This window comes from Danio rerio, chromosome 11 (assembly GCF_049306965.1).
Source record: "Danio rerio strain Tuebingen ecotype United States chromosome 11, GRCz12tu, whole genome shotgun sequence".
Classification (NCBI taxonomy): domain Eukaryota; kingdom Metazoa; phylum Chordata; class Actinopteri; order Cypriniformes; family Danionidae; genus Danio; species Danio rerio.
In genome coordinates, this window is record NC_133186.1 from 19,846,437 (window position 1) to 19,855,000 (window position 8,564).

Here is an 8,564-nt window from a genome sequence, read left to right on the forward strand (position 1 = left end):
TGTTCCTCTCGCGTTCAAGCGCTTGATCAGCGAATCGCGTGTCAATCTTGTTTTGAAATGTTAAGCAGCTCACAAAATAAGACTGGCCGCTTATTTAGTCTCATTATGCACGTGAAAAGGTGCGAAAATGATGCTTTAAGGTGGGGCGATTGGTTAAGATTATTTGTTTATTCTAAATATTAATTATTCCAAAGGTAGCTCATTTTGGGGACGCAATCTGTCAAAGTCCGTCTCGCGCAGCGCAACTTGATCTGCGAGGTTAGCTATAAACGCCATCTATAAGGTTATTTAAAGTTTATTGGTGCTATGCAAATCTTTACTAAAGGCATCGTGATTGTTTAAAGAAGGATAAAACTCATATTTAACTCAGAAAAAAGGAAAGCGCGTGATCATATCCTGTTGTTGTGGTTACATTCTTTGATGAACGCGACTTCTTGATGCCAAAATGCGCAATTGTAAATTATGTTTTATTAGTTTAAGAGTACTTCATGACTTACTGATACCTATGTTCATCTAGAAATAATAACGAAGTAGTGTAACAGTGCGTCATTACGCGAAGTAAAGCTCCAAAGATGCTGAAAAAAGCCGAAACTTAGCCTTTTATGTAGCTACAATCGGTCAAGGGGTTTGTCTCTTCAAATAAATACTGCCCAAATAAAATGCTCACGTTGTATTGTCAGTGCGGTGAATGTTATCAATATTTTGAACAATAAATGATAGCGCGCGCTTTGCGAAGCACTACCTAGAAAAAGTCCCGGTCGCTCTCACTTAGCCAAGTTAGTGTGAACAGCATTACATATGTCGAATTCATAAATCATCTGATTAGAGTTCTAAGCACATTCTCTGGCACCATGTAACATGCAATAGCCTATGTGAACCAGTCACTGGAAGACGAAGAGGAGGAGGAGGAGGAGGAGGAGGGAAAAAAGTGTGGGAGGTGCTCACTTAGCACGCTGTCACTCAAATGATTTAGTATTTATTTAAATATTTATCTAAGAACAAAAATCATGTTGTTTATAAAAACCTATATGAACTGCAATTAAGCGATTTAAGTGGGGTTAAATAAAGTTATGCTATGTCTATCATGTAAATATCAGATTGTCACGTGGGTGCCATGCGTAAAATGCGAGGTATCATGGTAAAAGCATTTTTTTTTCTCTACACAGTAAGTGCAGATAACAAAAAAAGCCTTCGAGTTCATTAATAAAGGTCCATCTAATTGTAAAAATAAAGAAAACAAAAGAAAAATATTGATTGATTGGATAAAAGTTAAAAGCACAGATAGTTAATTTGCGAATGTTTTTGCGCGCTATACAGATAACGGTGCTTCTGGAGAACGCGTACTCTGTACGTGCGACTAATGCTCTACTTACCGCTTCTGGAAACCCAGCCAATATCAATGTGCAATCAATGTCACTGTTTAAGCTTAAGAGCGAAGCAAAAGACAAAATGAGAAGCAGTTTACCTCCGTTTATGAAAGCGAAAGCATTCTCCTTCGCTTCGGGATGTAGCAGGAGTCCTGAAGACAGATGTTTGTTTTAAACGAGCTTATTTTCTACTCTCTCCAGCCCAGCTCGAGCTGAATAGCCGCCTGTCCATCACACGCAGAGAGAAACGCAGAGTTCATAAACCGAATTCGCCCAATATTTTGTGAATCTCGTCACAAAAAAAGAAAAGAAAAAGCGCAAGCGCCGAATCGCAGAAACAGAAGTGTGTAAATCCATATGGAGGTTAGTAGACTAATGACCTTATAATGTTCCAGACATGCTTGTTGGGTTATTAACAGCTGTCTTCCTGCGGAACCGCTGGGACTGTGAGTGATGGGGAAGTCTGCGATGATAACTGCGCCTCGCACACTCCTCCCGAGCTGCGATCGATTTGACAAGAGAATTGTGAACTTGCCTTGCTTATTCCGCGCACGTGCGTCGGCTGCACCCCCGCCCCGCGCGCGCGCGATCTTTCAAGTATCCACGCTAACTGATGTCATAGCTCACAAGTGTTGAAGAGAGCGGCTGAACTGTGCGAAAAGTGAGTAGAAAAAGGCTTTTCATTTTTTTACGCCTCCCTCCCTTTTTACCATGCGCTCAAACAGGTTAATCCTTTGGAGATCGATTTTGTCCATTTCGTTCAGTATCATAGTCGAGGACTCTTTAGATTTCTATCATGTGGCAAATGATGTTATCAATAGCCAATCACAGCCTGACACCCCTCAAGGTTGAGCCTTGCAGGTGAAATGAATTCTCCATTGTCAGTTGCAGGGGTTTCCATCACAAACAGCAAAAGGTCATGTGTAGTTTAGAGGTTTAACATCTGATGCCGCCTGAAATGTTGTACTTTCTCATCATCAGTCTGGGTCTGACTTAAAAAGGCCGGGGTTAAGCCACCTACACATCAACTACCCTTTGATATGCGTCTCCAATCCCAGTCGTCTCGGCTAGGAAATTGGAGTCTTTGTCTCCTTCAGGTATTAAAAAAAGAGAGATAAAAGGGGTATTCAGTAGAACAAGAAATATAACCCATTTGAGAATACTCATTTTAAAAGTACTGCCATTGCACTCAATATTCCGAGCTATTTATTTTCGCCATTGAACTTCCTCTTTGGGCCGGACATTTATCTAATAAAATATTAACCACAAACAACCTTGTGAAGATCTCTAGATGTTGGCGACTTGTTTTTACAGACCTCAGGCAAAATTGCTGTCCAATTGCACTTTTGAGGAGAGAATGTATTGAGCCGTATCACATGTTGTGGTGCTTGGGCAGAATGTTCACAAGGCTAGCAGTGTACGAAATCAGAAGCACCTATTTTTATGGTCCATCCTAAATCACACATTACTGTAATGCCAGATTTCAAACAGTAACATTAAAACTTATTTAATATTGGTATAAAGTTAATATTATACTACAACATTTATCTATGCACCCTAAAAGTCGTCGCACCCAAAATTTGGGTCAAAACATACATTTTGAACTATATCAAAACTTAAACTTATTTGTCCATAAATGGCTGACATATTTGAATTAAAACTGAATTAAGGACTAAAGAGATTGCTTTTCAAGATGCTGCAACAATGACAGTTTATGACTTTTTAAAGTGCACATTAGTTTAAAAGTATATCAGTAAGACACAGGTATACTTTCGTTGTTATTTTTTCGAATTAAATGAAGAAAAGTGATTACAAAGCATATTAAATGCAAGTAAATTTAATGTTTCAGATCTAGTGACCATACTAAAAATTTTTAATTGATAAACGTCTAGCAAAAAAAGCGCAATTAATTAGTCTTTTTCCATTTGTGTTATATTATTAAATTGAAAGTCACTTGGTGGGTGTCTACTGTAAATAACAGTAAAATGTATGATAATCCTTTTAAGTTTGTTAATTTAGTTGGCTTTAAAAAATGTAAACCAGGCGCATTATGACCAACATAGGCTCATTCTGAAAATGCAGCCCTATATACATTTCTGGAGATCGTGAATTGTGTAGCCAGCAGTATGTTTGGCTGCATTTCTTCTTTAAATGAACGCTACAGGGCGATATGACACCATTACTTTTTGCGCTTTCCAGCTGACCGCTTACCTCCATATTCAATTCAATTCAATTCAGCTTTATTTGTATAGCGCTTTTACAATGTAGATTGTGTCAAAGCAGCTTCACATAAATGGTCATAGTAACTGGAACAGTGTGGTCCAGGTTTTAGTGTTTAAGTTCAGTTCAGTTCAGTTTAGCTCAGTTCAGTGTGATTTAATCATTACTGAGAGTTCAAACACTGAAGAGCAAATTCATCGATGCGTAGCTCTACCAATCCTGAACCATGCGAGGCAGTATGAATGGCTTTCCCGCTGTTACCAGATTGTCCAGTTAGCTCACCATGTACGCTGATGGATTTGAGACTCAGAGAGGTGAAGAGCAGTTCCTGAAAGAAGAAGAGACAAAAACAGAAGCCAAAAAAAAAGGAAATAACAGGGTGAGAACGTTGTAAAATCTGAAACGTGGTAAAAACGAGGGCTTTTCTTTTTCTAGATTGCTTATTAAAACTGTCGTTTGGGTTTAGGGAAGTGGGTGTTCAGGTCAATCGGTGCTTTTGAAAACACTATTAGTTGGGTTTATGGAATTAGGAGGGTGGGTCAGTTGATCGGTCAGTCAATCAGCCATTCACTCAGTCGACAGCAGACGCTGGTGGATTATGTGAGAACAGCACACGCGAATGGCACAAAAAAGAATGACGCAAAAGAAATTTGACATCCTAGAAAGCATACACAGCAGCCTCTGGTGGATTCTTGAAAACAAAAACTGCAAAAAAAAAACATAGCTCCTGGGATGTATTTGGGGCTCTCCAGAAATGTATATAGCGGTACGTTTGCTCAGAATAACCCAGAATAAGACTGGGTTGAATATAATGTATGAAAACAAGCAAACGTAATTATTTTATTAAAATAAATGTAAATAAAATGATTTTATCAGCTAATTAAATTAACAAAATTTTATTCATTTTAATTAATTTGTATTCAACTCCAATTCGTCATTGACCCTCATATCATTCAAAGAAACTGATTTATAACTTCTCTGTCATTGTATTATATTTTATTTACAATTTACTTCTCTTTAATGAAACGATCCAAAAAAAATCTTCTTACTCTACAAAACAGCAAGAAAGTGACCAAGAGGACACTGCGCAGTTTGTTTCCGGACAGCGCATCTGGCTTTCTCAACTGGACATCACTTCATCAGTCAAATCTACTTCGAGCCGTGCAGTTGTCTTTTCCCATGGAGCCGCAAGAATGAGTGTTTTGCGTATGCCTTACAGCGTTTCATGTACAACTGGCATATGAGCGAATACAAGTGGTAATAATGCTGATAGAGTAGAATTGGAGGAAAGGGCACAAATGTCTTTTATCAGAGAGCTTGTGTTATAAGATCCCCGCTGAGACTTCTTCCTTCTGAGATGGTTCTCTCGGAGGACTGAGCATTATGGAAATGTCTGATCATAACTTGAGGAATATTTCTTCCAACACAATCAATATTTCCACATTTATCCTCTGAAAGAGAACGTTTTCTTGCTTTGCGGGACGCCTGTAGAAGTGGGTATGTAAGATGAGCTGTTGGTAATTGATTTATTTCTGTTCAGTGGTGAAAATGTTTTTTTGTTTTTTTTTTGTTTTTCATTTGTGCGATGAATTAGATTAAGCCACGTTGATACACACAGGATAATGGATATTATGCATAAAGACAATGGAAATGAGTGATGGATGATGACAAACAAATCTAATCTGGGTTCCAAAGCAGGGAAGAAATCATGGAGAGAATCATGAACGAAGAGTGCCTAAGGATCATTGTCGAATGTCAAGGCGAAAATTCATTTCCTGAAATATTGACACACAGGTAGGAAGGATGAAAGAGACCGTATGTGTGTCATATAGAGGCAAAAGACAGCAAGGCCAGACAGGAAAATGTTATCACAAATAGACATATTTTGACAATGAATGCTGTTGGTCCATACTGGAAAATAATTGCAGAAAGTAAATTATCAACTTTAGAGGTTTTACTGCCGGCATTAAAAATGACCATAAACTTTGTTTTATTTTTTGTTTTATTTTATTTAAAGTAATTATTTAAATAATTAATAAATAACATATGGAAGTAAACTTTCTAGTATTGTTTATTTGCTAGTAAATATTTAGTAAAATATTTTTACATATATTTTAATATATATATATATATATATATATTTAATAAATATTTTAGTATGGTATATATTTTAATAGAGTATATAGCAGTGCTTCTCAACCACGTTCCTGGAGGATCATCAGCTCTGCACATTTTCTATGTCTCCTAAACCAAACACCCCTGATTCAGATTATCAGCACACTAGCAGAGACTGAAAGACCTGTAATGGGTGTGACAGACAAATGAGACACTTAAAACATGCAGTGCTGGTGGGCCTCAGGAATGTAGTTAAAAAACACTGGTAAATAGTATATAATCAATATTTTTAAATTATGGATGGCATAAATCACTAAATATACTATTTATAAAATATAATAAAACAAGTTTTTATATGCATAAATTACCTGTCTATGCATGAATTATAAATTAGTGTAAGTAATTAAAATTTGTATTGTCATTTTTTTGTCATATGTCATTACATATCATATATCACTTTCTCATTAAATTATATGATGTTTTTTTGATCAAAACAAGTGGGTAAACAGTTAAGGATAAAAAGATGTTGCTAACTTTTACTTTAGTTCATTTCAAATTTTAATAAATTGTAATTTCATCATTTATTTATTTTCTTTTCAGTTTAGTTCCTTTATTAATCAGGGGTAGCCACAGAGGAATGAACCGACAACTTATCCAGCCTATGTTTTACACAGCCGATGCCCTTCCAGCTGCAACCCAACACTGGGAAATAAATAGTAATTTGTGTATTATAAAATAAAACACTGAATATTTAAATGTAACATAACGAACCCTCTGTATAATTTAGTTTACTTAAAAATAAGGGCTGAGCAATTAATCGAAAAGTGATCTAAATCAACATTCAGAACCTATAATTGATCTAATTTTTCCAGGTAAATTTTTTCCCTAAAAATACTTTTCCCTATTCTGTTTTGACTGCTCTTTTTAGGCAATGTGTGTTTTAATTTCAGTTGTTCAACGGTGACGTTCAATAAATAATCATAAATAGTAGATAGTGTGTTTCCTTCATTTATTTTAAAATCAAGTAATGCAGCCTTCATTTAAAAAGCTCTCACTTGTAATATGCAAGCATAATTGTACAAAACCAGTCAGTGAACTATGAGGGCAAACAAATAAAAGAAAGAAAGAAAAGAATAGTTTATTATTCAAGATAAATAGAGTTAAATAGAGTTAAAATGTTCAAATAATCGAGATTTAGATTTTAGGCCAAATCGCCCAGCCCTATGTAAAATCACACATCACTTCTCAGAATATATCTATTTGAATAAAAGAATATATAGTTGACAAAACATTAAACGCAATTCCCAAGATGTTTCTAAAAACATTTTAGGAAAATTAAATAAGTGTGTGTTTATTTGGCTATCGTTTGATATGATGTTTGTATTTTATCATGTGTATGTAAATTACATTTGCTGTTTGTTTAAACTACACACTTAAATTGAGCTGAAACAACACAAGAAAACGAGTTTGAGGTGGACAACTTAATTGTTTTATGTTCAGTCAACTTATATTTGTAAAAACCTGTAAATTAACTTAATTCCTCCATGTTGTCTTTACAAAAATCGACTATGTGGAACCCAGCATTTGTTATAGTGCAGGCTATTGTTTGTTCAGATGTTTACATTTTATTCATGTGTATATAGGCTATGTGTGTACAAGGTCTTCATTTGTTATAAATAAACATTTTTAAAACATTAACAATTAGTCTAAGGTCTAAAGCTTTTCTAAAATAATAAATTATTCACTTAAACAAAAAAATTTCCTCAAACCCACCTTGTTTTTGAAATCTGGAAGTCACACACTTCGTGAAAAGGCTCTAATCTCATCATCTCCATTACCTGCAGAAGAACAGCAGCTTATTTACATGATGCAGTGTGTGCTGAAGATCCACATTTTCTCCAGCAGATGTGAGGGGAAGGAAAGAAGGAGGGCGGTAATAATTGCTCACTCCCAAACAATTCCAACAGTGACACCCCATTACTTTAAACACGACAAAATAAGGCCACCCGCGCGCGGAGAAAGAGGAATCCTCTGAATAAGATATGAAGGGAAGAGGCTGCTGTTATTAGCCGTGTAGGACTCATCATTATAATCCTTCACCGCGCCGCTATAACTCTTACCAGCAGTAATTACAGCAAGCGTAATAAACTGTCTGTGTTTCAGCACATAGTCGTTTAGTCTCCACAGAACAAGCGATACTCATTTAGCTGCTATATAACAACAGAGAGACGATGAACGCAGAATTACTTCATCATTTACCGCCGGCAAGAACAAGACTGCTGAAAACTCGAAGGAAGGTCGTATATACAACGCAAAACTGTAAAAAAAAATTGTGTCAAATCTCATACATAAGGACTTTGATGGACTTTAAGAAAGTTTAGGAAAGTGTTTCACCTTGTGGTATTCGAGATGAATGCACTGTTGTAAAGACCATCAGCGTGTTTGACAGGATGATCGTTAGAGGATGCGGGATTATTGATGGTGTTATACCGTCATCTAGTGGCCATGATATATAAGTGCAAGAGAAGGTCAGGAGAATTGTTGCACAGTAATTTTTTATTAAATGATTTAAACATAGTATGTTCAATATATACACGTAATTTATGTATTAATAAACTAGATCAAAATGAAATGTAATATTTTTTCATCTTTACCCCCTTTTTTAAATGTGGATTGTGGACATGACTTCAGTAATAGATAGAAAGACTGAGATTTCTGAGGACTATAAAAATTCTCTAGTGTCTAGGGTTTATTTCTTGAATATCTGGATGAACAAACCAGCCACTCAACCACTGTGGATCCTTCAGAGACTTAATTAATTAATTTGTATTTCTTGTATGTGTATCTTTGAGGTTGTTCTTG

General features: G+C 35.8%; 1 protein-coding gene and 1 long non-coding RNA gene across 2 annotated transcripts in view; both read right to left on the bottom strand.

Annotated features, from left to right (window-relative positions):
• The window catches only part of tafa4b (TAFA chemokine like family member 4b), a 117,796-nt gene extending 115,929 nt beyond the window's left edge, over positions 1-1,867 (bottom strand). Inside the window, exon 1 of the mRNA NM_001077273.1 lies at positions 1,466-1,867. The gene's annotated coding sequence lies outside the window, so the exon portion shown is untranslated. The remainder of the gene's footprint in view (positions 1-1,465) is intronic.
• A 1,327-nt stretch (positions 1,868-3,194) lies between these two features.
• Positions 3,195-8,147, bottom strand: LOC141376587 (uncharacterized). Its single transcript, XR_012387120.1, has 3 exons — positions 8,097-8,147; positions 7,476-7,540; positions 3,195-3,915 (listed from the first exon to the last, which is right to left on the bottom strand). It is a non-coding gene; the product is annotated as an uncharacterized lncRNA (long non-coding RNA).
• Positions 8,148-8,564: the final 417 nt, after the last annotated feature.